Source organism: Podarcis melisellensis, assembly GCF_964234715.1.
Source record: "Podarcis melisellensis genome assembly, chromosome: 8".
NCBI lineage: Eukaryota > Metazoa > Chordata > Lepidosauria > Squamata > Lacertidae > Podarcis > Podarcis melisellensis.
Genome location: NC_138540.1, coordinates 72973939 through 72990352, shown reverse-complemented (window position 1 = coordinate 72990352; position 16414 = coordinate 72973939). Strand labels below are relative to the sequence as shown.

At 42.5% G+C, this 16414-nt stretch overlaps 2 pseudogenes across 2 annotated transcripts in view; both read left to right on the top strand.

Annotated features, from left to right (window-relative positions):
• The first annotated feature begins 2964 nt into the window (after window positions 1-2964).
• On the top strand, window positions 2965-9266 carry LOC309375259 (sulfotransferase 2B1-like; annotated as a pseudogene). Its single transcript, XR_014173509.1, has 7 exons — window positions 2965-3130; window positions 4012-4160; window positions 5331-5539; window positions 5948-6074; window positions 6565-6659; window positions 7500-7648; window positions 9064-9266. The product of XR_014173509.1 is annotated as a sulfotransferase 2B1-like (transcript).
• Window positions 9267-10531: 1265 nt separating this feature from the next.
• The window catches only part of LOC309375227 (sulfotransferase 2A1-like), an 8754-nt pseudogene continuing 2871 nt past the window's right edge, over window positions 10532-16414 (top strand). The window contains exons 1-4 of the transcript XR_014173508.1: window positions 10532-10724; window positions 12462-12606; window positions 12987-13183; window positions 15346-15463. The product of XR_014173508.1 is annotated as a sulfotransferase 2A1-like (transcript). The remainder of the gene's footprint in view (window positions 10725-12461; window positions 12607-12986; window positions 13184-15345; window positions 15464-16414) is intronic.

Genomic DNA, 16414 nt, shown 5'->3' with positions numbered 1-16414 from the left:
TGGGGTTTACTTATAAAGTTCCCACCTGCTCTTTCATGTTTTACAGCTGTTTCTACATTCTGGATATTTTACAGCAAAACCTAAACAGAAAAACACCAAAACATTGCTAACTCTGAAATAAACACCAAAACACTTTAAAATAAAAATAAAATAAAATAAAATAACACTTTTCAAAATTAAGAAAATCCACATTTTTTAAATTTTTATTAAAAAAAGAGGAATCCCCTCAGCATGCGCAGGTTCATATTTTAGACTCACTTAAAGCATAGCACCAACTTGACTACAGTAATTAAACAGAATTTGCTTCCGCTGTCCTGATGCTAAACACATTTGATTGGAATAAGAACATTTTTGTGTGTGTAGTAGAAAAATGAAGTAAAAACAGTAACATGCTCCTCTGTAGCCACACAGATTAATACGCAGCCGGCCTCCCCCAGCTATAAAATGTTTAATAAGAACAACAACCGAGGAAAGCTTTCTGCTACAACCATTTCCAATCAGCGTTCACTAAATTCATTGGGCTGTTTTCTTTTTTTTGAGGGGTGGGTAGGGAGTTACAGTGGACACATTAACATCTCTTAGTTAGATGCTATCTATGGTTGTAGCACCCTGCTTGTGGTTAACGCTTAGCTGGAATGAAATATTCAACGCAGCAATAGAGAAATTAAAATAATAATTTATTTGTCAGACAAATAAATGATAGGCACACTGGTATATGGTTACCAATGCTCTACCCCCTCCAGCCCTGATGGTCAGCACTTATATTTCCTCAGCCCAGCCCCCTTGCTCCTCCTTTGGCTGCCTCTGTCCAATCAGCCTGGTTGAAATTCCTATTGGCTGTTTGCTAGAACCAATCTTAAAAGATACACCCATTTCCTATTACCTTTTATGGGAGACAAAGAGCTATATTTCCTTCTATCCATAAATGGCAGACAAGTAGCCATATATCTTACATTTGCCTCAACAAGGCACCTTAATTACCAGATCACCTTTTGCCCCTGTTGCCACTGCATTCCAAAACAAATGGCTAAAACAAATGGCTCATGGTATTAAATTCTATCTAAACAGAGATCTTGGGTTCACATTCTCACACACCATCAATGAAATAAGAATCTAACATAAGAATCTAACATTTCTTACTTTCTAAATCCTTTGCATAATTACATTAAGCCAACAAATCTCACACATAACAATAGATAGCTTTTTAGAAGAAAAGGCCTTTGCAAAGTAAAAAAGGAACTCAGTAAAAACAGCTTCAAAAGAAGCCTCTTCAGTTTACAGCCCCCTTTCCCAGCCAGCTGCTTTTCCCATTAGCTCTTCCCAAAAGAGCTGCTTCCTCCTCCATCACTGCCTGAGGTGACTGGAGGCAGCCTGAGGATGCCCTGGCATGCTGAAGGCAGTGGCTGGGTGGGATAAAGGAGGCCAGAGAGGAGCAGGTGTACAGGGGAGCAGTGTCAAATACAGTGATTTTACCTGACTGAAATTGGAAATGCTTAAATGCATTGCTACGTGTTTAATTCTGGAATGTTTCCCAGTAACTCTCATGCGTTCGGTTAACTCTGGTCACATGGGAGGTATCTTAATGCATTCTCCATTTTGTTTTATGCACGAATGGCTTGACTGTAATGGCTGCAGTTCCTCGAACACTGGAGAAGAGACAGCATTAGATAACTTTCTTTCTCTCTAGAGATCCTGTCATCTTCCCTTCTGTGGGACTCACGACCAAGCCAGTGTAGACATTGCTGAGAGAGAAAGTGCAAATACAATGGGAATGTGGGCTTGGGAGAGCACATCTTTGTTTGGAATTCTGTCCTGCCATTTGGTACTCAAAATCCTCCTGATCTTCATCTTGGTATTGGAGGTTAGCCCCACATTCTCTCTCCCAAACCCTTTTGGAGAGGTGAGCCGTTGCCAGAGCTGCCGTTAGGCTTGTCTGGCTCAGTAACAATGGAGATATTTCTGGTTATGGGGAAACCTAGGTGGACAAAATGGTCTACCGCCTCAAGCGTGTAGCCACCAATGCAGATGCATGGAGTGCTGGTGACATCCCGACCCAAGGTGTTGGTCTCCATCAGGCTGATGACAAGGCTTGGACAAAATGGTTGATGAGTTTCTGTGGAGCTTCCCTGAATGTGCTGCCAAGGCTGCTTTGTCCGCAAACAACCTCTCAGATTACGTGTCATGATGCAATGTATGAAAACCACCTTTAGGTGGCGGCGGGGGTGTTCTTTGTAATTGTCAGTCCTAGTTTGTTCTTCTGGGCTTTCTGTAGAGGTTTCCTGTGTGAGATGGCAAAGTCCTCAAGAAAACTCCCTGTATACCTAGGAAGACAATTCCTGTTTCCTTCTGTTAGGCTCCCTTTTCTTTCCTTAAAGAACGATTGCCTGATTCCCCTCTGTCTGATTTCCAGATTGGAACATGCACGGATTTAAAATTAAATGCTAAATCAAATAAATTCTATAATTGGCTGCGGCAGAGGGAGAGATGGGACACTCCAGTGCCTCATTTTGCTCTTGAACTGGCACTTGAGTTTTGTTTCTTCCTCCTCCCTGTCCATTCCCTTTTCCTTTGGAGTTGTGTCTTTTAGATAGGGTCTGTCGGCTTTGTTCCAACCTAAGCTTCCTCTGGGATGTTTTCAGCCACAGAGAAGAATAAAATGCTGTAAATCATTAACTGAGCATCAAAGGGCATTGTGAACGTTCTTCGCCTCACCTTGCCATACTGCTGGCAGAACAAGGGAAAGGAAAAGACCAGAAGAAGGAAAGATCAGAAGCAGCCAGTAGGTGTAAGTTTGGTACAGGCTGAATTCTAAGCTGGGTTGGAGGATCCTTTAGGGCTATAAACACATCATAAAGCAAAAACAAACCAATACCTCCCCTGCTACAAACACATTTAAAAGGCCATATAATGTTCAATCGGCCAAAGGCCTGGTCCCCCCCCCCCATGTTTGCTTTGCTACTACGTAAGCTTATCTGGGAATGTTTCACAGAGCAGAATGAAAAGTTGTGAATCAGGAACTGAGTATCAAACAGCATCCTGAGCAGCAAGTTCATCTCGCATGGCATACTGCTGGCAGAGCAAGGGAAAGGAAGAACCCAGAAGAAGGAAAGATCAGAAGCAGCCAGTGGTTGTAAGTATGGTACAGGCTGAATTCTAAGGTGGGAACATAAAAGGAGGGGGGTTGTTTCAAAGGTTTGTTTATTGTTACTCAGAACCTCCAAGTCCCATAGAACCAAATGTATACCTCTTTGGTTCATAAAAGCCCTCTTATTCTTTGGGGGGGAGAATATACACTTATTCTTTGGGGGGAGTCCTGATGCAAATTCTCAGGCTCTTGGAATGTAACAGGACCATAAGTTAATGCATATTTTTGCTGTGTTTGTGGCTTTGGGGAAATAGCCATTTAAACTCTGATTCCCTGGCCATAGTGTGAGAGTTAGTCCACAAGCAGTTACATGTGTATTTACAAGCAATTGCAAGTGGAAATATTCCTACCCGGTCCCAACAATAAGGTGGCTGACATTTGTCCATAGCAAGGTCATGCATACCAAAGTTTGAAAAGAGGGTGGGTGGGTTGGGAGACCTGGCGAGGAGGCGAGAGAAGGAAGCCCCCGGCCGCGAAGCAGTTTAAAACACCTGTGGTCACCTCCCCCACCGGCATAGACTGGCCGAGCAGGTGTGATGCACCTGGGGCAGGTGCAGAAGGGGGTCTCAATCCTATGCCCACGAGCCGGGTCATTGCAAGGTCCCAGATGCCCAGCCACAACGCTGCCCAATGCGAAAGGTGAGGGGGTCCTACCTGAAGGTCCCAAAGGATGTGGCATCAAAATTCACTCTCTCATATATCTTGATAAATATGTTCTAATGAATAATAATAATGTGTTTGTGAGAGGGGGTTACTGCTTTGTTTTTGCTTTATTGTGTATTTTGTATTTTTGTGTGGCGAACCACACTGTTATCTTTGGCTGTATACAAATTTAATTAATGATGGTGATGATAACATCTTTACAGTTTTTCAGTGTCATCAATGACTTCTTTCACATACAAGGGAATCAGTTTGCCTGTAGTGGACTACTATTCAGAGGAAACGCTCCGCTATGTTGAAAATGAATTCCAAATGTTGGATGATGATTTAGTGAGTGTCACTTACCCCAAGTCAGGTTAGTGGTGTACTTAGGTAATTTTAAACTTGGAGTAAACGGTGTTTCAAAGATGATGATGTCCTATTTCAGAAACATTAAACAATAAAATAGCTAATCTCTCCCTGCATCCATTTTTGATGCTTCATATCTCCTACAGTCTTTGTATGTTAAGACACACCTTTTTCTTTTTCTTTTTTGACAAGTCGGATCAAGAAATTAAAGTTTCATTTAAAACCAATTATTATGGTTCTGTCATGTCTAAAGTGTGTAACATTCCACTCTACCAGGAGCGCCATGCAACTGACAAATGCATCTTAAACTAGTGATTCAAAACACTGGACAGCTAAGCGGGTGGCTTGCATCACAGATTTTTGTTTTTCTAGATACACAGCCCCTGGAAATGGGGACTCTATTACGGTATAGCTGACCTATAAAAAGATCAGGAAGATACACTCTTGCTTAAGAGAAAGATGCTTAAGGAAAACAGGTCCAAGAATTTCAGATAGTCCATCCAAAACTTCTACAGCTAACTTTAATCAATAATTTCATTTCCCATTTTCTCTCCCCTCATCCCTCCCCGCCCCCCTCAGTATAAAGCTGTTTTGGATTCCTGATTAAGCAGACAATGTTCTTATCGCTGAATGCAGCAAAATCAGGTGGTATTCTCCTTTAAATTGAGGGCCACCTAAAGAATCTGAGGCTTAATTATGCCCTCTTGCGGAATATCTGTTCTTCAATACTGGAATAGCTGGATCACATGTTTGGCCAAGTATAAAGCTGTTCTGCTATATTTTAACAGGAAGATTCTAGAGATGTGCCTCCTGCAGGTGTGAGCAACAAGTCATCCATGAATGCTGACTGTATATAGAAAGCTAAGTAGTATGTCTGCTATAGATTAGTCACACTGCTAATATCCTCACTGGCTACACCCTCATCAAAATAGTTCATTCAGTTTGGTTCACCATGTTAAACTAGACATGAATTTTTGGAATCTTGCCTGCGTAGGAGGGTGCTGAGTAACTTGCTGTTCACAAAAAATCATTCCAATTTTTTCTGATCCTTTCAATTGATTATGCATGGGGCATACTGGTTCTATAGAGCCATGGAAGGGGAGAGGGAACAAGATAAAGGAAATGTGTTTATTGCAGAATCAAGAGGGGTTGAGAAGACTACCTAATATTCCTCTAGGTACCCATTGGATGCAGGAGATCCTGGGCTTAATCTGGCATGATGGGGACCCCTCCTGGGTTCAGAGTTTACCAGCGTGGGAACGGATAGCTTGGATTGACAGTATTCCGGGCCTACAGCTTGCCTTGAAATATCCTGCACCCAGGCTCCTGACATCTCACCTGCCATTCCACATTTTCCCCAAGTCCTTCCTGCACTCCAAGGCCAAGGTAAGAGAGTAGAAATTGACACATCAAACCTTCTTTTGGCTCTGTTAGGCAGAATGACTTGCTCAGTGTTTCAAACACTCCACCTATGGCCCTAGTCAAGACAAGTATCTGACCCAAAAAGGGTGGGGAGATAACCCATGCCCAAATCATGGATGGAGGAAGACAATTTGCTGCCTGAGGTGTGGCAGAAAACACACATCACCAAACACTAATTCCTACTAGCTTCTGGGGGCATAAGGATGTTTTACAAATTTAGTAAACAAAGAAAGAAACAAATAAAACAATAGTAAATTAAACTACAAAGACTTTGCTTCATTTTCACGAGACCCAACTAAGCTGCCTCAGTCTGTCTCTAGTTAGGGCTGCTTCTCTTGCCTTCCCTAAACATGTCCCCTCCCTCTCTTCCAGGTTATCTATACCGTGCGTAATCCCAAAGATGTGATGATCTCATACTATCATTTCAGCAAGGGCTTAAAAATAGTGGAGGACCCTGGAACTTTGGAAGAGTACATGGAGGAGTTCCTGAGTGGGAGTGGTAGGGAAAGAGGGAAATCAGCCTGTCTCATTTGTTCTACCTCACTGTTCACTATGTTATCAAGGCTCTTTCCTGCCCTTTCCTCTCATTTCCTTTCGTTGTATCAGAGAAGTACAATTCCTAGTGAGATAGGTGGGGAGGGGGTAGGATGTACTCGCAGTACTCACCTCGTTTTCTTTTAAAAAGTAATGAATGTCATTAAAAGGGGAATTGGAATGGCTGCAAAATGTAGGGAGAGGATATTGTGAATCCCCAACTCCAGTGTTGTAGATGATATTACATATCTTGCCAGTGTAAATAGAATCATCAAACAGCTCAGCCACTAACTGGTATTGGGACTTGTTGTATCTGGGTGGCATTGGAAGTTCCCTGCTACTGTTCTTGTTGATCAGGTGAAGAATAAAGGTCTTTTCTAGGTTCCTGGCTGGTGCATCCTCTATGTCTTTCCTTTCCCCTTCAAAACTCTTTACATTCCACCTTGCTCTTCAAGTGTCTTTTGGTTCCTGGTTTGAGCATGTGAAAAACTGGATGGAGATGAAGGACAGATCCAACTTCTTCTTCATCACCTACGAAGAACTACAGCAGGTATATTTATGCCCCCAGGTTATGTCTCCAACTTTGTGTCATGTGACATATCATTTTGACATTTTTTTTGTTCTTAAAAAAGTATTGTACAATTGGTAAGGTGACTCTGATTTAGAGAAGTACAAGTGTGGGGTTAGGATTGCAGCCATTCTTGTTACCTTGATTTCACAGTTCAGTATAAAGTTGCCATCCTATCTCGTTTCACGTCAGGGAGGGACAGGTTAGTTATAAGTGCAGAAGTAAAGGAATTTTAAATTTCATTTCATTAATAAGACAAACATTTAAAGTGGTAAGAATGGGCAGTCAGGTCCAGAAGGCTCTCCCCTCTTTGACAAAAAGACCAGGATTTTAACTGTGGAGCAGTGCTAAAACTGACAAGTATCTGGAGAGATCACTTCTTCCCCTACAATATGCTATTCTGTATTTAATTCAATGTCTTCTAATTCAGCGCTGACTCCTGTGCTGACTTTGAGGTACCCGTTGACAAACATTTGCATGATTTTTGCCAAGTGCTCCCCGCAAACGGACACAATTGCCTTTGTTTTCTTCCTAATAATAATAATAATAATAATAATAATAATAATAATAATAAATTTTATTTATACCCCACCCTCCCCGGCCAGAGCCTGGTTAACAACAGTAAAATCACAGTAAAAACATAATGGGGGGGGACAATTTAAAATACAGGTTAAAATGCAATTTAAAATGCAGCCTCATCAAAACCATAAGGGGAGGGAAACATAATGGTCAGACTGAGTCCAAACCAAAGGCCAGGTGGAATAGATCTCCCTGTGGCAGTGTCAATGTGAGGATTCACTCATTTGCTTTTTCCTTCGGCAGGACCTACGAGGAAGTGTGAAGAGGATTTGTCATCGACTCTGTGGTGGAAAATGCCTCCTTCCACAAGATGAAGGACAACAAGATGTCCAATAATACTCAATTTTCAGATACCTATTTTGATCACACAAAAGCAAAGCTCATGAGGAAAGGTAACAATTTACATGACAGACCAAGGCCATGGCCATGCAAGCTATGAAGAACCTTTGTGTGTGCATGTGAGTGTGAGAGAGGGAGGGAGGGAGGTGGGGAGGAAAGAAAAAAAGAGGTGTCAGGGTGGGGGGGGGAATTTGACTCAGTTCACCTTAAGTGAACCTACTTAACTGAAACAAAAAAAAATCCTTCAAGTAGCACCTTAAAGACCAACTAAGTTAGTTCTTGGTATGAGCTTTCGTGTGCATGCACACTTCTTCAGATACCATGCATGCACACGAAAGCTCATACCAAGAACTAACTTAATTGGTCTTTAAGGTGCTACTTGAAGGAATTTTTTTTGTTTTGACTATGGCAGACCAACACGGCTAAAGGTAAAGGTAAAGGTAAAGGTACCCCTGCCCGTACGGGCCAGTCTTGACAGACTCTGGGGTTGTGCGCCCATCTCACTTAAGAGGCCAGGGGCCAGCGCTGTCCGGAGACACTTCCAGGTCACATGGCCAGTGTGACAAAGCTGCATCTGGCGAGCCAGAGCTACACACGGAAACGCCGTTTACCTTCCCGCTGGTAAGCGGTCCCTATTTATCTACTTGCACCCGGAGGTGCTTTCGAACTGCTAGGTTGGCAGGCGCTGGGACCGAGCAGCGGGAGCGCACCCCGCAGCAGGGATTCGAACCGCTGACCTTTCGATCGGCAAGTCCTAGGCACTGAGGCTTTAACCCACAGCGCCACCTGTGTCCCTAACACGGCTACCTATCTGTAACTACTTAACTGACACTTTCTTGTACTGAAACACAACCATTCTTTGAAATTCACACTACTCCAGATTTTTCAGTGCTGTATTCCAGACAAGTAATCGGTACAAAATGTCACTGCTAGCATAATGTAGGCATATAAATGCATATACTGACAATAACATACATATTTGCAACAAAAGCAACAACAACCTGTTTCTTGCATGAAAAATGTGTAATTAGGATAAATTTGCATTAAAATGCTGGTGGATTTATGAAGGATTTTTTTTTTTTTAAATTACAAACGGATTTTATAATGTGGACAACTGAATTTAAGCTTGGGGGGGGGGAGGAGAAAAGGAGAGAAACCAAAATTGACAGATTTGCCCATTCTTACTTGTGAAGCTTTAGGAAAATGCAGCTAAGTAAGTCTAGGCCATCGACATGGAAGCATGACTACTCCTGGGGTACCAGTTGAGGGAGGGCCTAGGATGAACAGCCAGGGAGGAGGTATTCCTGCTATTCCTAAAAAAAGCCACCTGAGGCAGCTGCCTTGCTTCATCCAGTGGAAGGACAAGTCCTGAGCAAGAGGAAATGGGGTCCTGATTTTAGTTGAAGTAATTTTAGTGGATCTTTTTTGTGGTTACCAAGTGGTTTCACACCCTCTTGTGTTGTTCCAGGTATCTGTGGGGACTGGAAGAACCACCTGACTGTGGCACAGAACGAACACTTTGACCGTGTTTATCGTGAGAACATGCAGGGTCTGCACATTACATTTCCATGGGATTGAAGAATGTCAGATTATTCCTCCTGCTATTTTTGATCCTCATGCCTCTCATGGTTGAAGTGTGTCCTGCTAAATAAACAGATTTCTGAATAGAAATTATATGGTTTTGTTGTGTGACTCCTTTTAAGGGTGTGGGTTTTTTTAAGCTTCTCGGCTCTCAGCACCTACTGGAATTTATTAAAATGTCCCTTTTGGCTCCCTGTAGTTCATCTGCTCAGCTGTGTTTGCTTGAGTTACCATGGGAACAAGATGTTTTTCATGGGTGTTCCAGTAAGATCGGGCAAACTACAGAAAGTCACAGGAGTAATTTTAATTTGTTTAAGTTGTTTACTTCACTACTGCCACACCTTTTCACTCTACCAGACAGGTTTATGAGCCCTCCATCCCACACAAATGGGATGGAGGGCACATTTGCCCCCACCCTCATTCTTCAGGCTGCAGCAGCTGTACTTCTCATTCTTCCATCATTGCCTGCCTTTCCTTCTTGCATCAAGGAAGAGGTGTCACCATTTGTTGCCTACCTCCTCTCCTTGGAGTCAACATGTCTTCTTGCTAGTGGTTTCTAGTTAGAACCCTTTGCTCACTTCTAACTGGTCACTACTGGTAGAAGCTGTTCTGATTTCTGGCCTTAAAGAGGGCCTTAAGATACAATCTGGCCCAGAGGAGATGCATGCCTCATGGGTTTCTCTGGGTGCCTTGGGACTTGTGAACAGGCTCCAACTCTGCAAAGAAGCCCTGTGACACAACTGAATTTATTTTGATCTAACAAAGAGAAGCTCACAACTCAGCCTGAAACAGCTTACTACCATCAACAACAGACAGCATGACAGAGAGGCAAACATAGGAATTAGAACCTGCAACACACCCGGATGCCAGCTCAGGCCACATTCATGCCATACATTTAAAACATGACGCTAGCACTTTAAACAGCCATGGCTTCCCCCAAAGAATCCTGGGACCTGTAGTTTATTAAGTGTGCTGAGAGTTCTTAGAAGACCCCCATTCCCTTGCCAGATCTACAATTCTCAGAGTTTCTAGGGAAGAACAATAGATTATTAAACCACACTGAAAATTGTTTACTGATCACCATTGCATGGTTAATTGATAAACTGCAACTGGTTCACTGAGGCATGGAATTGGGGGAAAGAAGATATCTGGAAAGCCCAAACCCACCTTGTCCATTATCCGTATGTCTTTAATAGATAATATACAAGGTTTGATTGGTTTTTTTAAAATAAAATATATATTCTGTCCCTCTTTTGTTTTTAATTGTTTGTATTTTACATGTAAGCCACCCTGAGTCCCTATCAGGGAAAAAGGTGGGGTAGAATTACACTGTTGTTGATGATGATGATGGTGTTGAGGTGCAGCAAAACATGGTGGGCAGCACAGGCAGTTTCCTGGCCACCTCACTTGGAATGTCTCACTTTGAGGAAGGACCCAATTGGCTCCTCCTCCTCAGAATGAGACAGGTAGAAGAAGGAGCAGCAGAGAAGCCTCCAACTAGTCACCTGCCTCATCACGTGGACAGCTCACTTGCCTGGTCTTCTGTTGGTAGGTGCCATAGGCTGCCCATTAAAATCTATCTATCTATCTATCTATCTATCTATCTATCTATCTATCTATCTATCTAATCTATCATCTATCTATCTATCTATCTATCTATCATCTGTCTATCTATCTATCTATCATCTATCTATCTATCTATCTATCTATCTATCTATCTATCTATCATCTATCTATCATCTATCTATCATCTCTATCTATCATCTATCTATCATCTATCTATCTATCTATCTATCTATCTATCTATCTATCTATCTATCTATCTATCTATCTGTAAAGCACCATTCTAAGGGATTTCAGAAGTAATCTACCCAGCTTCTACTCCTATTGATCCGGCGCCAAACTCCAACTTATAGTTAGCAGAGTAAAAAACTTAAAAAACGTTGCAGGATTCCCAATAAATAGACCATACACCATTAATATTTCACCCAGCAGAGCTTTACTGCTACTGAAGGCAAATGTGCATAATGGTCACAAATCCAATACATCCAGGATTGGTACTGTCCATAAGAAATCGAGTTGCAGCAGACTTAAACTTACAATAACTTTTAATAAGACAAAACCTTAACACTATATACAGAACACCACACCAGAAGAGAGATAGAAAGAGAAAGTGAAACCCAGGCTCCTTCTGGCCTTACTTTTATAGCATGACCTTGACAGAAGAGATAACACAACCAGTTTAAGCCAGCTGTACTCAGCTTCTCTGAAGGAATAAGCCAAACATCATGAACCTTCTGCTTGTTTCTTTCACACAGAGAAGCTTCCATAACCCTCTTGAATTAATTAGAATAGGAAAGATCTCTGCATATCAGATCAATGCTTTCTGCACTAAGAAATGCAAACTGACACTTAAGGCATGATAACATATCTATCTCTAAATTGCTATAAGTGTATCAATATATATTTAAGTGTGTGTATAAGAGAGAGAGAGATTTTGAGGGGGGGGGAGACATACAGTATGTAAGACTATGTAGCTAAATGTTTAGACTTCTACCTTCCTCAGGGATACAGTTGGGATTTCAAATGAACACCATTAGCCTGGATGACAGTTTTAAGAACACTCAGGATGGAATAATTCTAAGGAGTGTGTCATACACAATACCTTGTTGTTGTTTTTAATTTAAGAAAAGGAAAAGGCTACATGTGAAACAAGCATTGTATTCTAGATTAAAACCATTGTTGATTATTTGTGCCTTAAGATGACTGATTCAGAAATCCTCTTTCTTATAATGGTGGATTTGATGGTTGCCCCATAGAAAAAAATATGTATTTTATATCTGCATTTATTACATTTCTTCAGGGAGCTCAAGGTGGCATACATAGATCTCCTCTTTTATCCTCACAACAACCTTGTGAGGTAGGTTAGGCTGAGAGTGAGTGACTGGCCCAAAGTCACCCAGTGGCTGGGTGGGGATTTGAAACCTGGCATCCTAGGTTCCAGTATGACACTAACCACTACACCATGCTAGCCCTTTAGCAAGATTCCCATTCATGGCTCGGAATAAAGGGCTGAATGTTTAATTAAACATTGCAACTTGCCTTATACCATATCAGACCATTGATCCATCTACCAACTTTCCCGTTCCTCATCTTTATGCAGAAATGTTTCTACGATACCTCCAGTCCAGAAAGGTTGAGGGCCATCAGAATTAAAATGCTTTGTAACAGGTTTCACAACTTTTTGGGTCCAGGTTACTGATCTATTTATTTTTATGTCTATAGCGTTTTTCAATGTCATCACCATTTTTCGTCTACAAGGGGATCTTATTCCCCACAGCGCTGTCCTCAGCAGAATCGCTCACCTATCTGGAAAAAGAATTTCGCTTCTTGGATGACGATCTACTGAGTGTCTCTTACCCCAAGTCAGGTAGGAAAGTCAGACAGTGTGTGGAATGAGAGCTGCAGAACATAAACAGGGAATGGTCATTTGAATTGGCATTGGCAAATCATTTATCTTGTTTATTTATTAAATGTCCATCCTGCTCTTCCTCCCATAGGAGCCCAGGGCAGCAAACACTAAAATGTTAAAGCAATAATATTAAAATAATAAGATTTTTTTTTAATAATGCACATGAAAACACCAGACAATTCAAAAACATTTAAAACAGTCACATCCTCTCACCACTAATAATTTCATTTTGCCAGGAGGTTTGCTTTGGTTGTCAAAGTAGTTGTAAGGTGTGCATTGCAGAACCAAAAGGGCTGTGGGAGAAGAGGTAGCCCTATGATTGCTATACTCCCTCCTAGGTGGCCATTGGATGGCAGAGATCTTGTCAGCAATCCAGCAAGAATGGGACCCCTCGTGGGTTTGCAGTGAGAAAATAACCTGGATCGAGACTTTTGATGGCATGAAGACTGCCTTGAAATATCCTCCACCCAGAATCTTGGCTTCTCACCTTCCAATAAACCTTTTCCCTAAGACCTTTCTCGAGTCGAAGGCCAAGGTAAGAGAGGAACAATTCACACACAAAAGCCTGATCATGTCTGTGCAGTAAAGATACTGGGAATTCCGTACTGTCAATACAGTATTTGGCACAGCCCATTTCCAGAAAGGTTCCGCAAGGGTTGTTTGTAGTAGTAGCAGTAATACTACAAGCTTAGAGATCACTATAGGAAAGACTCTTTAACCACCATCTTAATTCTAGAATGGCGCTGTGGGTTAAACCACAGAGCCTAGAACTTGCCGATCAGAAGGTCGGTGGTTCGAACCCCCACGATGGAGTGAGCTCCCATTGCTCGGTCATTGCTGCTGCCAACCTAGCAGTTCGAAAGCACCTCAAAGTGCAAGTAGATAAATAGGTACCGCTCCGGCGGGAAGGTAAACGGCATTTCCGTGTGCTGCTCTGGTTCACCAGAAGCGGCTTAGTCATGCTGGCCACATGACCTGGAACTTGTACGCCGGCTCCCTCAGCCAATAAAGCGAGATGAGCACCGCAACCCCAGAGTCGGTCATGACTAGACCTAATGGTCAGGGGTCCCTTTACCTTTACCTATGAATAGGCAATGTTCAGTCCATGACCTCAGCAGAGGACTGCTGCGGCCCCAGTTTGCTAGGCTGCCCCCAAAGTTCTCTCTGAAGCTGGAAGTCGCAATGAAACGTCTCACTTTCAAAATCAGGCAAAATGTCAGAGTTCAAACTGTGTTTTCAGCTTTCGCTTCTGAGGGCCAGACTAGCTGATGTGATGATTTGGCAAGTAGGAAGCCATGCAGGTATGAAGCCATATCTGTATGGTGAGGCAGGGACTGACTTTTTCAATCCATTCCACTGGCAATGTTCATGTCTCTTTCCTTAATGGTGGGGATCTTCACAGGGAAATGAATTCAAGAAAATGATTTTTTTAAAAAAACCCCACACCAGTCCCATTTCCTCTGTCCCATAAGGGAGCACCAGACACCTGCTCTTGAATAAACCTCAAAGAGACAAGATATCACAGGTTTCTACTATTTACAGCTACTTAAGGTTCAGGAAAACTTTTTAAGGACCTGTAAAAGTTAGCCCTTTTTGAAATTCAATTCTTTTTTAATTTTTCCCACCCGCACCCCCAAAAGGTCCCTAAAATTGAAGGGGCAATGTGAAAGGCAAAGTGTGAATTATGAGACTATAAATTCAGGGAAGTTTGCAAAGAAAATTTAAGCAGGAAAATTCCCCTTCATTTTGCTTCCAGCTTTTCTCAGGGTCAAACTTCCTATTATAGTAATTGCATAGCTAATAGCTTGTTGTTGCTGTTTGGGGGAGGGGGTGTTTTTCATTGGAACCATAGTATACAGAAAGGCAATGTTTAACCTTTCCCTTCCTGGCTGTGATCCTGATGAAAACTGCCCCTCCTCTAAGGACTCAAGGCAAATCACCCAACACCTGCTGTTATTTTTTTAAACCCCAGACATAGTTGCTAAGTTCAGGATTAAAGCAATTTTCAGAGCTACCTACATCTCAAAATCCTAAATCCTCAGAGATACAAAACTCTAAAATATATGTGCTCTGGGGGAAAATCAGATATGATCTGGGATTAGGGGTGGGAGAGAAATTTGATTCAGTGTGCATTGAAAGGCAAATCTACTGACAGTGATCCTTCTAAATTTGTACCTCCCAGTTATTCTCAATGCAGTTCTCCCACCAGGTAATTTGTACAAAGATGAACATAAGAATGCATATTATTATGGGCCACCCCAGTCTCTGCCAAGTGGTGCACAGGATTTCAGGGGTCTTGGCACTTCACCAGGGTTGTGTTTTCTTTGGAAATGAGGCACAACGGAGGCTGTGCTCCATTTCCATATTTCTTAAAGACACTCGTCTCTGCTGTGCCTCGATTTCCCAATTGAAGCAACCCTACTAGAGAACCTGGAACCCTCTGGGATCTTGCTACTGCTCAGCAGACTGGGGTGGCATGCAACCTTTGTAACAATACGACTATTTGATTTGATTTATTTCCATGTCGCTTTTCATTCAAATGAATCTCAAAGCGGCTTACAAACAATAAGTATCACATAATAAAACTATAATAAATAGTTAATTTCCTGACTCCCAACTTGGCTGCCACATTCTACCCAACGTTAGAGCTTGTCCTGCTGCTCCTCCCTTAAAATGTGCCCGCTGCCTTTCTTCCAGGTTATTTACACCCTACGTAACCCCAAGGATGTGCTGGTATTGTTCCACTACTGCTATAAAAAATGGAAGGATCCTGGAAGTCTGGATGAGTTCTTGGAGGAGTTCTTAGATGGGAACGGTATGGAAAGAGCCAAATCAGCTTACCCAGGGCCGTCTTTAGCATATGCGTGGCTGGGGTGCAAAGATCCGCCCAGCACCCCCAAATTTAGTTAATTTCGCATGCATGGCACCATTGAGAATGGCAAGCGCCCTCGTTGAGTAAATGAGCGCACAAAGTCAAAAGTCCTTTAGTGAAACAGCAGGTATACATTGCGGTAATACCTAGGTATATATGTATTTTGTTTTTCTAGCTTGATCAAAATTATTTATTATTTCATAACAGGTAGATAGTTAAGAACTTAGGCTGCTTCAGCAGCGGGCGCCTGGCACCCCCCAGAATTTGGCGCCTGGGTGCCTCACACCTCTTGCACCCCTGCGTAAAGACGGCCCTCCATGGCACCACGAAGGCTCTCTGTTTAACCACTGCTAGAGCCCTATCATAGAACTGTAATTCCAGCAGGGATAAATTAGAAGGAAGGTGGGAGGTGTCATGGTAGTTAAACTCATTTCCTTTTAGCATTAATAACGTCCTTAAGTAGTGAATGGCCTGAATGTGTGGGGCGGGGATATAGTTGGGTGTCAAATTTCATGTTTTGGGGCAATATTATAAGGAATATGTGACCCTGGAGTTGTTACTGGACTACAAATGCCATCATCCCTGACCACAGGCTATACTCGCTGGGTGTCAGGGACTGGGCAGAGGAGGAATGGTGGAGACCGCCTCTGCATCCTGACCCTTCCAGGGAGGAGGAAGAGGAAGACAGTCTAGATTTACAACAGGGGTTTGAGGGAGGTAGCTGCTCAGAGGAAGATGAGGGGTAAAACTTGAAAATCATGGGATAGCCGGGACAACACCCGGCTGACACGTTGCCATTAGAAAGCACCCCAGACCCACCATCTCCCAGAACCCGGCGAGCCTTGAAAGTAGGAGAGCAAAGAGCTCAAAGACAGAGGGCGCTTAGCAGGACCC